This window comes from Cinclus cinclus, chromosome 5 (assembly GCF_963662255.1).
Source record: "Cinclus cinclus chromosome 5, bCinCin1.1, whole genome shotgun sequence".
NCBI lineage: Eukaryota > Metazoa > Chordata > Aves > Passeriformes > Cinclidae > Cinclus > Cinclus cinclus.
Window position 1 is genome coordinate 57,663,480 of NC_085050.1, and position 20,821 is coordinate 57,684,300.

The 20,821-nt window shown below is 41.3% G+C and overlaps 1 protein-coding gene across 17 annotated transcripts in view; it reads right to left on the reverse strand.

The window, feature by feature from the left end:
• ADGRL3 (adhesion G protein-coupled receptor L3) overlaps positions 1-20,821 on the reverse strand; it is a 250,473-nt gene that overhangs the window by 164,055 nt on the left and 65,597 nt on the right. The gene's annotated exons all lie outside the window — the stretch shown is intronic.

Sequence of the window (20,821 nt, forward strand, 5' to 3'; positions counted from 1 at the left end):
GGCTGTGTCCCTTTGGACGAAGCCCTTTTCAGGTGGAATAAATAAACTAAGTGCACTTATTAATCCCTAAATACTCAGTACTAGTTTCTATACCTAACAACCTCCTGCAAGAAGATTTGGGGGTCCTCATCCAAAAGCCTCCTGCAGTTGGGGCACAGGCCCTGACTTCTTCCAGCATGGTGGGGACAGCACCCCCAGCCCTGCTGTTTGCTGGTTCCATGGGACCTCTTCCCTGAAGGTGTAAGAGAAGACAGGCTCCATGAAACATCAGAGGGACAAGTGAGAACTTGACAAAAAACCAAGATGGCTTTGACAGCTGAGAGATCTGTCTGTAGAAGCAAGACAGGAATGCAAAGGTGCGCACACGCTTTGCTGCCCAGAGTTCACTCCAGCACCCTCCAGACTGAGACACTTGCCAAGTGTCCTCTGGTGCTGGCACTGCAAAACTCTTTGCTTTCAAAAGTCTCGTTTATTTGGACGGGAGATTGCAGGCTCAGAGGAAGAACAGTTTCAGGGTAGGGCTGCAAATGCTCTGGCTAGACATGTGGATCTACACGTCCCTGTCCAGAGAGGCATACAGCTGGAGCCAAGGGCAGCTCCCACAACGAGTGTTTCTAAACTCCAACAGCCTTTTTTACCTGGGCTTTGTTTCAGGCGCCTTTCTACCTCATAACAGGTTAAGGTTAAAGGCAAATGTTTTCAACATGTGGCTGTCAGGGCTCTAGGGACCAGAGACAATGTATTTGAGTGCAATCTGGTTTTGCAAGGGAAGGAGCCAGCAAGATTAAAAGGCTCCAGACTCGACAACTGGAGAAACCCACACACCACTTGTTCTCCCCATCCTGGGCTCTGGCTGGTCACAGTTAAGTAAGGTATTCAGAAAAGCATTAAATGTCCCTGGCAAAAGCAGGAAGGCAACATGACAGATCTCCAAATATATGGCTTCATACTGATTCCCCTGGCTGATGGTATACAGCACCTCTGGCAGTACAGAAAGTAGTAATTTACATTTCCAAATGCACAAAAGCTTTTGCAATGCATTCAAACAACAGTGTGATATTGTAAACCACGGAGAGAAAAGCTTCCAGAGGACATAATATATTTGTGACCAGCTGAGCTGTGGGATCTGAACTGTTGATTACCCTTATCCTGAATAGCTCATATGTGTTATTAACACTCACTGCCATAACCAGCTCTCTCATTCCAAACATGGATGTGTTTTGCTGGCCCTCTGAATGGTGTTTCCATTGTATGTATCACAAATACATATTTTCCCTCTATTAATTTAAGACTTAATGCTTTTGAATTTCAGTAATTACTTGGTTTATATATTGGGGCACCATATTATTTAGACAGATTCCATGAGAAGCTTGGATTTAGCTCACTGAACAACATTAAAAGAAAGGGTCTAATTAGAGCCTGATTACCCCTTCAGTTACATGACATATCACTGCAAAATTGTCTTCAAAAAGTACTGGCAGATTATTATATTTTTTAATTTTGCAGTTACAGACAATTTTTCATCTCTGTAATGCCTGTGCCAGTCTACAGAATTTAAGTACTGATGACAGCACAGCATGCACCTTAGTTTCCTACACAGATCTAAGGAAAAAAGCCCAGGCATACACAGCTTTTACTCTTATAGTGTGGTCTTCCATTCCTGCTGTCACTGCATGGGTGGAGAACAAGGGTATTTCACCTTGATTCCCTACAGTGGTTGCCAGTGCCATTGACTTCAACAGTGCCAGAAGCCAAAAGGAAATCAAGGACCACGTCCTATGTCTGAGGGGAGTTACTAAGAAGAGTTTCCATACACACTGTTTTTCTCATGATTCTTCAGATGGAAGGAAAATTGAGAACAACGTGCAATCATGAGCCACTACAGCCTGTCCCCAAGCAGGCTCCTGCCACCCGTTCAGAGAAATCACACAAAAGCATTAATTAAATGTTCTTAGTATTGCTGTGTTAAGGTTCTGAAAACACACTCTGGCACAATTAACACTTGAACAACATTAACTGCTCATTTTCTTACCACCACATTGAATTGCACTCAACTATTTAAGGCACAGGCACAGAGTGGCAGAGCCATATAGAGAGCTGTCTCACTGGCACTGCTTCAAACCCACACAACAGCAGCATAAAATGCCTGGAAAAAAAAAACATGTGAGTAGGGGAATGTCAAAAGGCAATTGTAAAAGTAGTGAAAATTTTTTACCCTGTACTTTGCTGGTAGTTTGTTTCTTTTTCTTTTTCTATTTTTTTTTTTTTTTAGGGCAGATGTTTAATAGTGGAATAAGTGACATCCACTCCCTGCTCCTGTCCTTCCCAGATCTGACTGATTTAATATACTCAGACTAAGAATTAGTACACTCAGTGCTAAACACATAGTTAATGAAAAAAACACAAGGACTAAAAACCCCAGGTTTTTGAAGCTGACCTTAGCAGCACAAGCTGCAGCTTCTCAGCCATGCTGAGAGCGTTCTACATGACAGATGTGGCTGCTGCATCTCACATCCACAACTAACTTGACTACATGCATAGGCAGGTGAAGCGGAAAAGCAATGTATGTATTTCTCTCTAACACACAGCCCCATCTGAGAATGCTAGGTTGAACAGGGCTATGTTTGAGAAGCTACAAATCTACCAAGGCACCCCAAACCATGCCCATGTAGAACCTGCTCACAGGTGAAGGTACTCTTCTTTTTTGAAGGCATGGTTGAGTCCTGGAGTCACAGTAAAAACAAACAAACAAACAAACAAACAAAAAAAAAAAACAATAAACACGTTCAAAATTCAGGGCAGCAGCAGATCTGAAAGAAATATTATACCTATACCCATGGAAGGAAAATCACAGAATCACAAAATGGTTTTGGTTGGAAGGGACCTCCAGGATCACCCAGTTTCAACCACCTAGCGATGGGCAGAGACACATTCCGCTATGCGAGGTTGCTCAAAGCCTCATTAAAATATGAAATTACTTAAAAAAAAAATAACGTGCATTTCAAACCCACTCAACCCACCATGTATGGTTTACCAGAAGAAAAGCTATGAGAGCGAGCTCGGCATTTATATGACATGTTCTGGCAACCTGAAGTTCAACATGCTACAGAAGTACCAATCTCTGCTTCTTTTTCTTCTCCCCACACATAATTAAAGTGACAGAAGAGACCACACAGCCAAATTCAGCACTCACTCTGTGCAGCACAGACACAAAACAAAGTACATGGCACCATTTCTCTCATCCACCCACTCCTAGGAAAGCCTGGGGTCCCACTGCAGTGCAGGTGGGCGGTCACCAGACCCCAAATGCTTCAATAATGGGAACACAGCCATATCCACTGCAGCAAGCTGTAGCCAGCAGAAAGCCAGATGATATTTTGCCTCTTGGCAAAATAAACCAAACAGCAATGCAATGGTCTTTGGGTTCACTCCTTCCATTGCAACTATCCTCTCTACAGAAGTGACCAGCCTTTGTCCCCAACTCCACATCAAGCTGTCCCCAAGTCACAACTAAGCTCCAGTCCTGTCAGTCCCAGTGAAACACTCATTTTCTGAGTTATTAATGTAAAAAGTTTGAACTTGCAACAGGGGAAAACCTCTTGAGTCTTGGCTCAGGAGCAAGCACAAAGAATGGAAGAATCAGGTTTTCTATGACTATTTTACAAATACCTACTACTATTGTCATTTTTCCATTTTTTTTTTTGCCGCCAAGTCTTCCTTTACTTTGATTTTTCTTTTTTTTTTCTCCTCAACATGACGGGTTTTCTAGAATGCATTTAAATGAAGAACAGACCCCATTAACATTACCGGAATTTTCAGTCAAAGAGCAACCTGACACTTGAATGCAAAGCACTCAGACTTTCATTCTCCAGCCAGAGGAATGAAGAAATTATTTTTATCAAGTATATCACCATGAATTATCTTTCCTGTGGCTGACAATTACTCTTATGAAAGAACATTCAACCTCGAGCCTCCCCACTGGATTTCTCCACCAGACAAAAATTATTCTACAAGCTAAGTTGTGAAGTTTGTTTAGGTTTAAACTATTACAGTGGTGGGAGTAAGTTAGTTTGTAACATCATTATAAGGTCTCAGTAAACAGAGTACTTCCTTCTTCTTGGCTGTATAACTATGTGTGAACATTAGACTCTCTCCTATAATGCTGGGAAAAAATTGTCTGGTTTTATTGCACAGGAACCATGCCTGCCTTTCACAGCAAATGAAAAGTTAATCCTTTATTTAATAAAAGGGAGGAATAATCTCACTTAACTTCCAGATTACGTTTTTCATCTATTACCCAAGGATCAGCAAAGATGCTCTATGAGTATTTTGTGCTACAATGGCTTCATGTAACACATTCTCAAAATTATCACCTCCTAATTAATTCTGCTGTGAAGTACAAAGATTGGAAACGTCAATAATCTATGCTTTCATGAACCACAACCTAAATTAGATCCTTAAATATGGTATCTATAGATCTGCAGAAATCAAAGCTGTCGTTTCTCATAAGTGGATTTTTTTCCTCCTTAGACTTCCATTCATCTGATAAATTTGTGAAACCTTTCAAACCATTAATTTGGGCTTCCTTAAAATGTCAGTGCTTTCAGTCTGTGTTTTAATACATAATAACTAAATTTAATAGATGTTCACTAAAATAAAACTAAGGATTATTAATGTTAAAACACCTGTCAATGTAACTTAAAGTCATCAGGACCCAGGAAACCACTAATATACATTAAGTCTTGTCCACTGGAGGTTTCTGTGAGATGAAAAAAGTTATGGCTTCCTACAAAATTGCCTTGTGTATTATAGATCAAACTTCAGGCTATTTTGGGAGAAAGCCATCGTTTTGTTAAGACATTAATATTATGCATGTCAGGCATCAGAGGCCCAAGCTCTTACATGGACTCTCCCACAAAACCCAAGTAATAACAAATGCTTTTCCATGGCACTGTCCCTTGAGGCAAATTTTCTAGGAGCTTAAATGTTATTACCTCATTTCCTAATTTTAGGTGCTAAAGCACACACACACAAACGCCTTTAAGTATTTTCCAAAGGGAGAACCAAAAATCTCTCCTACAGAAAGCAAATGAAACTCGAGGATTCTGAGTTTTGGGATTAAACAGATCCATGCTATGTGCCTGGCCCTGCAAGAAGAGCAAACAGTCAGCTAGTTCTCAATGATTTTGCAAACATTTGGATTTCCTGGAAGTCCGTGAATAATTTCTATTCTTTTTTTGCCTCTCTCCTCTCTTTATTATTCCAGGTGGCAGTCACAGTGACTGGCTTCTCTGAAGAAGCAGACATTTAATCAGCTTCAGCAGATACTGAATGTGATTGTGCTGCACTTCTAAATGCATTATTCCAAGAGATAAATATTTTTTTCTTGAGTTAAGATAATTCACTTAAGATATAATGAGTCCTGTAATATACTGCACTGGAAAGAAAAGAAGCAGCAGGAATTGTTATATTCAACGTTCATCTTCAGAAGGAGTATCTGATTTTTAATGTGCATAAATCTCTTCTGTAGATGAGATTTTATGTTTATAGCACCATTTCAAAGATAAAGTGACCTGGAAACCAAATGAATCCCTGAATTTCGGAAACAAAAAAGTTGTTCATGCTATTCCAAGTGTTCGTCAGAGCACTGGCCAGCACTCACTACTCTCACAAATAGAAAAGTTGTTCTCAACTTGTTGTGCACCAGAATTTTCCTTTTAAATTTGCCAATTAAAAAAGAAGCAGCAAGATGAGTGAGCATGAGAAAGAGGAGGAAAAAAAGGACTGTATAAGTACTGCGCAAAATTCAATTCAGGCTACAGGTCATTCAGCCAAACTTTCCCTGGCAGTTGGCCTCATATTGTTTCCAACGCACAGCAGATGAGTGAGCTGCCATTAAATTACAGCAGAATCAGCCACCTGGACATCATTCTCTCATAACAAAAAAAGAAAAGAAAAAGTAAAAGAAGTGAAAGCACAGCTCCAGAAAGGGAGGTAAGCACTGCAGGGCTGTCCCTCTGCAGCACTTGCTCTGTGGCTGGCTCCTGCTGCCAATGAAGAGCCTGATGCTGAGCACCCATCAGCCTCTTGCAACACAGACCTGCAGCGAAGGACAAATGATATGTGGAGATCTAGTCTCCCCAACAGAGACATGAATTAAACCTCATTTGGGCTGTAAGCTTCTTTAAAAAGGGGAGAGAGGCATTACTGTGCAGCTGTGCGTTACTTACAGCTTCAAGCCTAAACAAGCTCAAAAAAAGAAAAAAAAAACAACAAAAAAAACCCAAAAACAAACAAACAAAAAAAATACACACACACACAAAAAAAAAAAAAAAAAAAAAAAAAGAAAAAGAAAAAGAAAAAAAGCTGAACTTTCCCCCAGAAAATGTATTTAATACTGCCCTTCTAAAAAGGGTCTGGGTGCAAACTTAGTACCTACCAAAAGGCTGCTCCTCTCCATCAAGAAAGGCTTCTGTGAACATAGAGGTGGACTAAGATCTGCTCACAGCAGGGTTTGGTGATCCAGGGTAGCTAAGTGTGGTTTTTGAGGGCAGGAACATACATCCAACTCCCAGTGCTGCCAAGCTCAGCCCAGGAGTGCTCAGAGACGAGGTATAGAGGGACAAACTGACAGAGTGCTTAAAGACCCACAAGAAAACAGCTGTTTGGGAAAAGAATAACCTTGTCTGATAAAAACAAATCGCAGAGAGCTCTTGTAATCAAGTTTGAGTCCAGGTCTTACTCCCTTTGCTTGTTCATTGTAACTGGGTCAGATAAATAGACCTGGATAAGCACCCCATTTGTTCCTCCTTTTGGGATTTCATATGCACAGGAATATGGCCATATCTAGGGAAATGTAGCTAACTAGGAATAATTATTATTTGCATGGGTTTTTAAAATATATTTCTTGCCTCCTTACTTGATGCTACAATGAAAGAAATCCTGAAGTCTCTTAAAGATTTGTCCTCATCCAGGAAAGAGCAAAATCTGGGATGTCAAAAGCCTGACATAGCCATCGAGGCAAACATTAGATGTCTTGCCTTAAGCAATAGGTGGGAAAGGAAAAATATCTTAGGTGGGGGAGCACTGAATTAAAGCTCCGTGCCTTTCAGTCCGATCTCTCTCCAAAGAGGAATAAACTGTTTGTCACCCTGCCAGCTATGAGACTAGCTATAAAATAATAGATTCCACAGGCCCAAATGAGGCTAATCATGATTGCCAAGGCATGTCTGAGCTGTGAGAAGTGAGTGAAATCTGATGCTCTTCAGAGAAAACATTTATTGAAAAGCTCTTTGCTCTGCAATAAGCCTTGGCAGTTCCCTCATGTCTTGGAGTATCTACCATATTTCTCATTTGATTGCAAGGCATATTGCTGACAGCAGCTGCTATGGCTGAGTTTCCTTTAATAACACTTTGGTAGGTAAAACACCGCTTCTTTTTAGCTATTGAGAGAACGGGTCAGGAAGGATTTTGTATCAATTGCCTCTGTCAATAGTACTTATTCTTAAGTGTCTCCAACTGGATGTGTAGTAAAATGCCCATCAACATCAGAAAACGATTTCCACAAAGACAAACAAAGTGACATGTTTTGTTTTCCCCTCTACGAATTGGTGAAACACCTACACAGTAACTGGAGAGGTGGGATTTTACTGCAACCACTTTGGAGAGCAAGTGAACAGCAAGGGAAGGAGATGTTAAGACTTCAGACTGGTCCTTTGGAATAGATTTTACAATCTGGTGTAAATTTTAACAACATCTGCTATTTAAAAAGAGAAGATGAAAAAAGGAAGCAAGGCGTGTCTTCTAGCATTTTTAGGCTAAAGTAATTAACACCAGTGTGCTGTGTGTGTGCACATATGTGCACATATGCAGAGGAGTGGCTTCCAACATTTTAAGATTTAAATAATTAGCCCAAGCATGTGTTACACGCACGTATGCTCACATGTGCAATGCAAAGATACTGGCACAGCTCACACTTCAAGGCACGTTCCTAAAACACTCTATAAGAAATGATTCTGCCACATCCCATCTACAGACTGCTAAAGCAAGTATTGCAGAAGCCTTTTTGGGAGCCTTCACTTCATCTTCTGTTTTGCTTCAGCCCTCCATACTCAGAGCCAACCAAGCCTCAGCTGAGAGGCAGATGTTTCAGAGGAGATCATGTGCTGAAGAATTGTGAAAGGCTCCTGTGCCTCTTCCCCATCCCATGCTCCAGCTGTGCTGGGGGATGGCAGGGATTGTGTGCACGCCTTTGCAGTGTAAGACAGACGGGCACGACCACTTCCTTGAGAGGCAGGGAGCAGAAGGTAACAACGAACGCCAGGGTGTCCCCCCACAACACCCCTCTGTGCTGTGCACAAGCATCCTCTTCCTCCTCACCTGCCTCCCTCATCTCCCTGCTGCACCGAGCACTCAGTAATCCCTGCCTACCCTCACCTGTCTGGGGAGCTGACCGAGGAGCATGAGACCATGCTGGGAGTGCCTGCAGTGCTCTGGGGACAGCTGTGACAAGCCAGACTGGCACCAGCTGTGGCTGCCTGGCGCTGGGAAGTGTTTACCTAAGGAAGCACACAGGTAAACCCATCAAGGGAGCACCATGCAGCTGGATTTGTGCTCTGAGCCCCAGGGCGAATAGAGAACCCTTTATGGGTTCCAGCATTTGGATCCTTACTGCTTGAATAGAGAACTAAGAAGGATGATATTGTATTTTATGCTTATTTTTAATGAATAAAGTACTGATATAAAGCAGGAATGTAGCTGGAATGAACTGCCACTTTAAAGGAATACATCTGAGACCTTTAACTTCCACAGGTATATTCAGTGAAGTAAAAATATTATTCTGCTTGGTAGAACCACAAATTACAGCAATAAAATATATGCAGTGAATATGGAGAAATTTCGTACTTTTTGCAATGAACTGAATATTAGGCACTGCCAAGACCTACCATTTCACAAAATAAGAGACTACTTTATTTCTAATTTAAAGCATAAGAATTTATGAAGGTTGAGGGAAGTCTTTTGTGTGCTTTTGCAATAGCTTAACTTCTAATGTATAATATATTCAAAAATTAGGATCCTTGAGGCCCTTGTACATTATTTACTATGCACATCATTGGAGCGGTCAATGTGTGGTGCCCTCTCTATTTCATAGACAAAGCAGCTATTTCCCCATGGCGTCAAAAGATACAAAAAAGTTAAAAAAAAAAAATCATCTTGCAAAATGAAAAAAAAAAAAGTGACAATGAAGTACACTCAGTATGAGATAATTCAATAAATCTGTCTACTTTGCTAAGGCTTATGTAAAGCTAAGGCTTTATGTAAAACAACACTTACTTATCTTGCTAGATTTGAAATAGTAAAAGAATTAAGGGTGAGGTTCAGTTTTCCATCTAGCTTTTAGCAATTTGAAAATAGGAAACAGTGTTAAAAGGGATCCTTAAGAGATCTAGGGGACAGAGCCAGATGCCAAGGCTTTGCCTGCTTCACATAAAAATGACCTCTTTTGAAATCTCTTTTAGATAATTTAGATGACGCAAAACCTCAAAAACCAAGTTATCACATTGCCAGAAGTTCCCAGAGGGGCATCAGTGGGGCCATGCTGACATGGTGACTCAGAGGACTTGGCCCTTTCCTTTCACTGCATCCTGTTCTCTTCTGCATTCAGGAGGACTCATCTAACAGGTTTGATGGGATTGTGCCATGGCCTGAACCCACAAACAGCACAAGCACAGTTTACAGCACCTCCTGGAAGAGGAGACTCAGCTTCCCACCAAATTCCTAGATAACTTTCGGGGTAGGAGGGAAGGCCTTTTGAGAAGAGTTGGACCATACAGACATACAATAAGAAAGGTTGGTGAAAAGGGGCTAAAATTGTGAAACAGCTTAAGGAGCATCACCATTAAGACCAGTATGGAAACGCAACGTAGAGGGCATCTGTCGACACCCATCTCAACCATCAGCCACCACAGTTCATTGCTGACTTGCTCTGCTTCTTCCATGTTCACCTCCCATTCAGAGGACACCAGCATGATAACAAACCATGTGTTCCTGGCAGTGACAGCACATCACAAATTCAGATCATACTCAGGCACAACCCAACAAAGATTTAATCAACTGTGTGGCCTCAGCAGGCTTGTGAAAGCCTGGATGTTGTGCATCTCCCTCACAACCTGAGGGCAAGAGCAGTGCCTTGGGTGAGGAGCTCTGGGTAGCCTACGCCATTTCCAGGAGCTTGTGTGGAATCTTTCAAAAATGCGTATTTCTATTAAAATTTAAACAACTTTCAGTGCATTACTATGTTCTCTTTGAGCTAATGCACAAAATAGACAAAATAAGAAGAAAGTCCCCATGATGGCTCTACCTGGGTTTTCTGAGGTAGAAGACCTCTTTTTAGCTCCACAGATCTTAGTCTAAATTAGCAAAGACCAACCCATCTTTTAAAAAGGTCTCTGATTTAAAGAGCCAGGTACTCAAACAGCAGTGTCACAAAAATTGCAGCCCATATCTTGGTTCAACACCAATGTTTGTGATAACAGCAGGTTGTGTGTGACCCGAGGCACAGAGACAGGACAGAAGTGTACGTATCACTTTGTCTGAGAGACTGCCCTTCTCTGAAAGCTAAAGGGGGAGTTGCTGGGAGCTCATGGCAGCTGGTGCTGTCTCTTCTGGTGCCACACTCAGAGAAAGGAAAAAAAGATGGATAGGACAGCTCTGGTGCTGCATGTGTTTTCAAGCCATGGGGAACCTTCTGGGCAAGGCTGTCATTGGTCTTGTCGTGGCCAACAGGCAAGAAATGCAAGCAGGAAGCAGTCAGCTTTGCTGGCCCCTGGATCTTTTAGTGGACCTGACAGTTTGAAAAACACATCTTTGACTGATGGTTTCTGGATTCCCTATTCAATGCAAAGAGTAGCTACACAGCTCGTCCCTTCAAACCACACTCGAGCAAGTGTGGTTTCCATTTTACAAGTAAGGAAGCCAACACAAATATCCTGAAATCTGACAGAGCAAGGAACAATGGCCTGGGACAGCTGGCCAGGAGTTTAACTCACTGTCCATTAGCTCAGAGCAATTCTTAGTTCACAAGCTTTCTAGGAATATTATCACTCCAGTATTCAGCATGACAAAAGGGGAAAAACCAGGGATTTTAGCTATTTGCTTCTAGTCATGCAATGAAGCCAGAGGAAAACTGGACCAGGTGCTCATGGCACAATTTGTAGTGAATTAAGCAAAAAGAAACTGTGTTTGACATATGCACAGCTGTGCTGATCACAAGGACAGGAGAAAGATGTTCAATGAAAAACTAAGATGACAAGTCTGGTACAACAGAGCTCTTCAGAGATCTGCATGTCCCACAATAAACCTCCATTTACTAACCATGTCTTTTCTTCCTGAAGCAAAAGTGGAGCCAGAAGAAAACATCCAGAGTATGAACAGCAAGAGTACATTAAAATCCCTTTCTATTATCTGTTTTTGGGGAGGAAGACAGGGGTGGCGGTAAGAAAACTAAATGTAAATTAAAAAAAAAAAGAAAAAAAAACAAACAAAAATACAAACAAACAACCAAAAAAACCCATAAAACATTACCTAAATAGGTGTTTTAAAATTATCCATGATCTCCATCCAAAGCCACATGCCCCTTTGGATCAGAACTGTAATTCTGTCTCAGAAAACTTATCTCACTGCTCACAATTCTGGTAATCTCTGAATGCATCACAACCAAATATAGAGGGAAAATAACAGCCAAAAGGAACAGGCCTCATTTTCCTAAAGAAAGGCATGAAACAATCACTTTATTACTTACTCATTTACAGGAAACAAAATGCTAATTTAAAAACTCCATACATATTCTCAACTTGTCATGCTAATTCCCTTATGCGAAGGCCTTGTGAAATCAAAAGCATTTTGCTCATACTTGGCTAAAGTTAGAAAACTAAGGAAAAAGACTAGATGTAATGTAAGAAATTCCTAAAACACTGGGGAAGAAAGGTGGCTTTTTCATGGATATACCTTGTGTTTTGTTCCTCTTAATCCTATTTAAAAAGAACATAAGCAACACAGATGTTGCCAAACTGCTTATCTGACTGCCCCTGTTTTGCATGCTGGAATTCATAATTTATTCAAAACTGTGGATCAACAAGCCAGTGATAATATTTTCACTGTGGGTGATACTACTACAATGGCAAATGTCCTGTTATTTTTGATGGTGCTTATCCTGTAGCAATATCCCAGGGCCAGAGCAGAAATAGGCAGCAGTCCACTACTAAGTGAGAAAAGACTGTTCTCCCAATAGCTTGCAAGCTAAACAAACAACAAAGTCAAGGTTAATTAAAGATTGATTAATATTTCCATTTGGGAACAGTGGCAGGAAAATATTACTCACTTTGTCCAAGGAAGCTGTGGCAGAGCTGGGAAATGGTGCCAAAACTGGCTTCCTGTGCTTTAACCACAGCCCAAAATCAAGTGGGAAAACCTGCAAGCACAAGGAGCAAGCACAGTTGCTTTCCTCAAGGGATGGTCACTGCAAATGCAGCTGTCAGCATCCTTCCAATGTGCTGTGGCAAGGTCACCTTGCCCAGGTCTTCTTAAGGATGGTTGGCAGAATACAGCATGGTGGCCTCCCTTTAGACAGACAGTAAACAGGTATGAGAGAATTTTTCCTTCCCTCTAGTCCCACAGGTTCAATGTTGTGAACTCCTCTGGATGACATTTGCTCAGGAGAGAGGATGCAGGCTTTGAACACTGATGCCTTGTCAATGAACTCTGAGCTATCTTCCCAGCTGTGCTACCTGTCTGGGTGCCTGTGTGCCATCAGCAGAGTCTGCTGGAGAATGTATGGTCACAGGGAGATCTTCTCTAAGGAACTGAGAAGGTTTATTACTTTACAGCATTGTTTTCAGGTGTTGGCTTGCAAACTGGCCAAACCCTTCCTGGTGACAGTCTCCCCATGGATCTGACTCAATGCCTGAATTAATAAGCAGCAGGAGGGAGAAGAGCATGTAAGAATTGCTCTTCTGAATCTCTCAGAGGAAGCAACATCAAAAGCTGTTTCTCTTCCTTTGAGAGCTGTGCCTGGCCTCAGTCTTCCTAGGGTTAAACTACCAGAACAGGCTGCACTTCGGAAAGCCATTTTTTTAAAGCTGCTGCACAACACAGCTGCTCCTCTTTTACACAGGTCAGGTCCCAAGAGGAATGTCTACAGCACAGACCATGGTCTAAAGGCCCCTGGCCTTCTGCTCACACTTCAACCCCCCATGATGCTGGCAAAGGCTCAGAAGCTGCTCACCCCAGCACCCTGTGGACACTGCAGCTGTCTTTGCATGAACCTGCTGGTGGTGCCCATCCCACAAGCAGGGACAGCCAAGGAGGTGACAGCTTCATCTCCACCAGCATTGTTACCACCAGTGAACCATTGTCAATGAAGTCTGAGGCAGCTGGTGATGGGAACAGGGATGATACTCAATGGCCATCAATTACAGGGAAACAGCAGGGGATTGGAGCCACAGCCCCCCTACAAATGGTCCACAGCTGTCACCATCCTCTGTGTCTCAGACAACAGAGCACCAGGGCATTTGGTGCTCTTACTGATGATCTTTCTCCCCCATTTCTGATGTCTGCACAGAAGGTGGCTCTTAAGTTGCAAGGTAAAACAAAACTGGAAGTGGATTTGCATGTACACACTTGCTGTAGAGCTACACCCGACTGGCAGATGCCACACTGGGAAAGGAAACATGCCTCATAGCCACCACCAGAGCTACACCAGCTCTGAATAAAGGCCTTACTGTTTCCTTTCCTAGCAATGCCAGCAGATGCCAAGGATCTCAAAGATGCGACCTTTAAAAACTCACAGACCAGAACCACAAGAAAGTGGAAAACACAACAGCAAGAGCTGGAATTCAGGATCACTGAGAGACCACACTGGGGTGGCATTCACTGCGGAGAAGAGCAAAATGAGATATTTAGGTGCTTAAGGAAAATAATTGCCAGGATAGACAGGCACCAGTGGGACACAGCCACTGAGGCCCTTTGTTATGTTTCCAGCTTTCCCTGGCCACGACTGCAAGGGTAGCCTAATGTGATGAGGCGTGTGACACGCACACAATGGCTACAGAGTCACACGACACTCCACTCCAAATTTTCCTACTTATAACAGCAGGGATCTACCCATTAGATTATACAAAAAGTCATGTAGGGTAAGCATGCTGTCAGGACTGAGATAAGAATAAATACCAAACTGCCTCCCCATCCTCCTTGCTCCCCCCCTTCTCCCAAGAGACAGTGAGATGCAGTTCCTTCCAGGAAAGGGTTAAGCAGCTCTGCAGCGCACACCTTGGCTCCCCTGTCTGTACCTGGTGTGCAGAGAGGACTCCAGCTCTCAGCAGTTCAGTCCCTGGGGAGGAGCCCCAGGAGTGGCTCAGCACGCCTGTTTTTTGTTGCTTTCTTTGTTAATAAATCTAAAGAGCACTTAGGGCTTTGTGTGCAACAAGGGCTTCATAGAGCAGGTCAGGGAGAGCTCCTGCTCACAAAGTTGATAGTGGGAAATGGCACTGCCACACACAATATCATCACACCTGGGACCTGAGTGTGGAGAATGCTGAGCTTGTTGACTGCAATCCAAATTCCTGCTTTGTTTTTCAACCTTTAGCCACAAAACAGCTATGTTTCACAAAAGGAAAACTGAGACGGAAAAGAGAGGCCATCAGGTTAGGGCATAACTGGATCTCCTCTTGGACCATCAGGATTCATCCAGGTCACACCCAGTCAATACAGAGTTTGCAATCATGACCTTCTCTGGAAATTACAGCTTTGCTTCTCCGTTAAAATGTTTTCTCCAGAAATGATTTTGCTCCATGAAGCATTCCTGATTAGATTTTCAACACTGTTACACATGAGGTCTCTTGTACAGAGCAGTATTCACACAGAAAATGTGAGGATTGCCATTCAGCAGTTTTCACTACACATTTCAAGGGAAAATAGAAAGAAAAAAAAATTGTATTTATATATCAAAAATAATTTTGAGGTGCCTGGAAACTCTTTAGGAACAAAGCATTTGTGTTTTTTTTTTTTTCACAAGTGCATTTAAGCAAACACATGTACAAATGAAGCTTTTTTAAGAAGTATCTCCTAATACCACACACACTCAGGAACTGTAAGCCAAAATTAAAATAATTTTAATTAAAATAACATATAGCACCATCATAGGGTATTGCCCTGCAGTTTTAGGGCAGACAAAGAAGGAAAAGGAAGTTTTCAATGGGCCCAATATTAGAATTGGAGATGGGAAAGATGCAAAACAAAAATTAGTTCATGTCAGGGAAAGTCCTCTACTGGACATTTTAAAGAGAGCAGGGGAAGCTAGGAGGAAAGAGATACACTATGACCAAACTAATCTAAACAGGCATCATGTGAAGTCTATTTATTAGTTTTTTCTAGTAGTAATATCCAGCAGATAGAGGAATGTAGAGTGAGACCTCATACCTGGGTAATAGAAATGCAGACTAGAGCACCAGCATCACACTGTAAAGCCAAGACAATGTTTCCTTCCAAAATCCAACACAAGGGAGTCAGGTCATCAGCCAGAGGAAAACAGGACTGATTAACAACCCTTGTTGGTCTTGCCCTCCCCTCCCCACACCTTATATTATATTGCAACAATCCCAAACTAAGAGTGAAACATCTACATGTAGCTGGTCAATATGACCCACAGAATCGTGGAAAGCTTGCCTTTCCTTAGAATGATACATGGCAAGTTACAACACCCTTTGAGTGTTCCTCATCAGTATCAATGAGCTCCATTTTCTGCAGGGAGGAGGATTAGGATCAAGGATTAGCTCTTCTGGATAAAAGTGTGAAGTGTGCTCTAATATTCTAAATAATTACAACTGAACCCCAAACTGAAGATTTTTTTTCTTTTTTATTTTTAGTCTATTAGCTCCCTTGCAAGGCTTACATGCCAAGCCTGCTGTTCTTCTCACTCATCCTTTTGCAACTATGCAGTTGCCCCAGCATCCAGGAAAAGTGCAGGCAGTATGCAATGTCCACTGCAAAGCACCTCTAGCAGGATAAGCACCAAACACAGCTACATTAATCAACTCCTGCAGACTAAGCCTTGCAGAGACATGACCGTGTTTTTATAAACATCCAACTCCTTCTGTGTGCCTAGCCCCAGGCATTCCCAGCTTTTAGATCAAATGCAGGTTGCAGGGACGCACAACAGAGTATGAGCATTTCCAGCAATCCCTTGGTATCCATTTTCAAGTCCAGTCAGTTGGGGTCTGGCAGACTATGATTTTGGAAAAGCTCTGCCATTAGGTACTGGCAGAGTACAGTCAGAAAAACTTTGTCTCTGAACAATAAACCAAATTTTGCTTGGATTTAAGCTAAATGTATGGATACAAGCAGTACTGAAATTTTCTGCTCCACCCCCATGTCAAACACCTGCCCAAATGGCCCAACGGGACCATCCACTGGTCCAAAATTCAGGCCCACATAATGGATTATTTCTCAACTACAAAGACAAGTGAGTGAAGCCAGAGGTTTCTCTATGTGATGTCCAGAGCATCACCCGGTTTGCCATGCTTTTTCAGAGCTGCCACACACCACCACAGAACTGTCTCCACTGCAGCACTGGGTGAAGAGAGACATCAGGAATCAGGCTGCTGCTATATTTTAATTAATTCATGAAATAATTTGGGGTTTTTTTTCAAATTAACAATATTTTAGAGCAAGAGATATTTGCATTTTTCATTTCTTTAAATGGAACTAACAAGGCACATACATAATAAAACCTAAAATCAAAGGAAAAAAAAAACAGCCTGTAACATTCATTTTCTCTCAGACACCTTCAATTCAACATTATTGTAGCACATTGTCTTTGGAGCTTTAATGCCTACACTTCCATAGACCAAACCCAATCACTGCTATTTTGCTTGAAAGAAAACCTGCAGGCTGTGAAAAGAAGGCTCTAATTGACTTATTTTATTTCATGAAAAACTATGCCCCCAAATTCTTTATGCAGTAAATTGAATTTTCAAACTGATGTTTATCATATGTGCAATTGTTTCCACAAATGAATTTCTTAAACAATGATACTGGACAGACCACTCAGGCAGAGAGCTTGCCTGATGTTTTCAAAACTAATGGTTGCAGTAAAAATGTCAGTCTGAAGAGGAAGTAACAATTTTGTCTTCTCCTGCTAATCACATCAGTTTCAAAATCGTGTTAGGACATTCATTTATGGCCAGCGTTAATCAGGAGTCATACAGCTGTAGGTCAGAGCAATTATGTGCATTTAGAAGCAAGTCCATCATTTCTGCATACGATTTTTCTTTGTTAGTTAAACACAGTTTTGCAGTGAATATATACTGTTAGTATCCAATAAAAAGCATATTTCTCCATATTTTTAGATCCATTACAAACACACAATTCATTCTGGGAATGTCTGAAATTCAGCGCGGCAGGCTGTATTTAGAAACAGAAGCTGTTCTCAGTTTGATGCTTTCTTACTGATCATTAACTACCACACAGCTGGCAATGAAATCAAGCCCCCAGTTGTCTTTTAAACACAATAAACACATAACTGGGTCAAATTATTGCTGTGAATCATCTTTAGCCACTTTTGCATCATGGAATTTAACATGCATTTGTAGAAGAGCTGATACTACCACTCTCTTCTCATTCAATATTGGAAAAGGTAATTGGCTACCCATTTGACTTCAAGCAAACACTGACATAAACCAGACAAACTCTCACCTCTTGACCCTATTGATTGACCAAAGACAAACACCTGAAAAAAATATGTGAGCACAAAGTTAGGCTAATTCTGCTTTCCCAAGAGGGGGTCACATTTTGGTACCCTCTACTGGCTTGATAAGAAAAAGGTATAAAGTAAAATAAATAAATACATGAAAATAATTAATTAATTAATTTAAAAGTTCAAGTTTGACTGATTATTAATGAATCCTAAATCCCATGCAATGCTCTACAAGCAATATCCTCCTGCATGTCCCAGGAGAGCCTCTGCTCCTGAAAGGTGAGGTTGCCTGCAAAGAACAGCATTTGGGTTTAAGAGGCTGAAGCTTGTAAAGCTGCAGTCACAGCTGTGCAGGTAAATTTATGATAGAGTAAGCGGGAATGCGAGAAATGAAGTGGAAAGAATAAAAGGGGAGATGAGAGGTGAATTTTCAATAAAAACTCCCTGAATTCAGGCATAGGGAAAAGAAAGTGATAAATAATCTCTCTGGAGGCAGCACTCATCTTGACACTACTTAATGGTATCCATATACCTAATTTCCATGGACTGTGACATCATGAGGAAGACTGCAAACCTTGAGTAACTGGGGCTCCTTCCCACACATCCTGAGTTCCAATGAGACTGTCATCCTGCTCAGATTTATGCAGCCCACAAACTGTATGGCAAAGAGATCCAATGCCACATTAAATGCACTAACTCAGCACTGGGCCAAAAGGATAACAGGAAAGATGATCACAAGTTGGAGCAAAGAAGGAGAAGAGGGCATCTCTTGTGCATCTTCAAGCAGCACAATTTGGGTATCAGGAGGTGCAACTCTTGCCAAGGTGGCCATCAGTACCTAAGTCTGCCTTTTCTTATCCTGAGTTCCAGAGCAAAAGAAAAAAAAAAAAAAAAAAAAGAAGAAGAAAAAAATCCCTTACAGCCACCACACTCCCACACAGCAGGACCTGAAAGGCATAAAATTCTAGCTAAAAAAAAAAAAAATAAAAAAAAAATAGGTGTTTACATTTTTATATACAGATCTGGGCACAGTACAAGGAGTTTGTCCCATTATCAGCAAAGAACACTGCAGAATTCCTCCAGTTTAGTCTGATAAAAGTGACATAAAGTTGATTTCTTCCCATTAAAATAAATATCAAGAGTACTGCTTAAAATAAAAAAAAACCTTCTCAGTTAACTTCAGAGCTTTGTTTTGATTTATTTATTTTCTTTGCCTGAAGAGAGGGTTGTGCAAATGCTGCACTGTTAAGGGAAAGAAGTTCAAACTTTACATAAGGGCTTTTTGCCCAGTGTCTCTTGGCATGCTTCCTTGAGTTTGAGATTGCTTTGTATGGTGAAGTATTACAGAATAAGATAACACTGTGTTATCAAGGCACTAAGGAAGGGCTTTGCACTAAAGAAATTGAGCCAAAATTCCTTTTCAAGGAGAGCAGAGAGTGCATTTGAATAAGCACTAAATTCAGCAGGGGAATAACTCATATGATTGGTTTTAAAGACACAGAAATGAGTATTTTGCTGTTATGAATGTTAAGTGAGAATTTTAAAACACCAGAGGAAGAAAATACATGCTTTCTAGCCGCAGTCCCAGCCAAGATGCTGTAGCAGTTTTATAAATCAGAAAATAAACAAATTATTGTAATTCTATTTTTGAATGGCTACTATCACAAAATACCTTTGGCTCATTTGTTCTGGCAATTCATCTAGATGTATTCTGCATCATAAACAGCAAATGTTTTTGTAGCAAATTTTGTAAGAGCAAAGAAGATTTTTAAATGGACTTTTCTCCACCAAATTAGGCAACAATCCTGCAGGTGCTTACACAGTTTATTTGTTTCCCGATAAGGCGGGTACATAGAATTTCAGATCTACATCAAAAATAGGCACAAGCTTAAGGAAAGTCTCCAAGACTTCTAGTCTAGTTTCTGAGGACTGCTACAGTTAATCTGGATTGCTCTTCCAAGAGCCAGGCTTTTAGCCCCAAAAATCTTTCACCTACTATATTTACAGCATTTGTTTCAGTTTTTAAAAGAAAGCAATGCAACAAATAGGGATTGAAAGAAAAACTGAAGGAATACACAGTAACTGGAAGCCAGGTATCAGACAAAGCACTCATCAACATCATCATGATATACCTTGATCTCAGGTTACAGCCAGTTCCCCACAGCAACATTGCACAAACTTCTTGAAATTTCAAGCAAGAAGTTTTGCAGAAATTTCTGAGGACCCTTGGGAAAGGCTGATCGATAGCTGTGCTGTAAACACAAATTTCACCCTTGCCCAGACAGGTGCAGCTCCCAGCAAGCTGAGAAAGAGCAGGATCCTCTTACACTGGAATTGATGTTTGCACAGTTTTCCATCGTGGAGTACTTCATGGTCTTCACTTTTTGGATATTAAAATAGGATGTTATCCAACAAGTGGAGGGGAAGACAAGGTCAGGGATTTGGTTCCCATCTCAGAAGTGGCAGCTAAAGCTGCTGAGCAGCATGTGTTTCTTGTTTGAAATGTATCACTTATTCTTAAAAACAATAATATATACCATCTGTTGGAGCCATTCATAATTGATAAGATTTGTGCTGTTTGACTGCAAAAACCCATTCCAACATGAGCGTAGATGTTCAGATAAAGAAGTGTTGCAAAGCAATTTGTTTGAGCTTTCTTACCACACATTACACCAACAATGTCCAACCGTCTCTGGGCACTCACATGGGCTCTGGAAACCCCATTTGCCATTTCACTGAGAAACATCAGCATCTTCCCAGGCAAAAATGGTTTATTTTCAGTTGGAACAACCATCCAGAGTCCAACTGTTCAACCACTTCAGGGCTGACCAAAAACCAAAGCATAATATTAAGCGCATTGTAAAAATGCTTCTTAAAGATTGACAGGCTTGGGGAATCAAGCACCCCTCCAGGAAGTTTCCTCCAGTGGTGGACCTTCTCAGGAAAGAAATGCTTCCTGATTTCAAGACTAAGCTTCCTCAAGGCACAGTTTGAACCATTCCAATGTGTCCTATCACTGGATTCCAGGGAGCAGAGCTCAGCACCTCCCTCTAACACATCATTTCCTCAGGA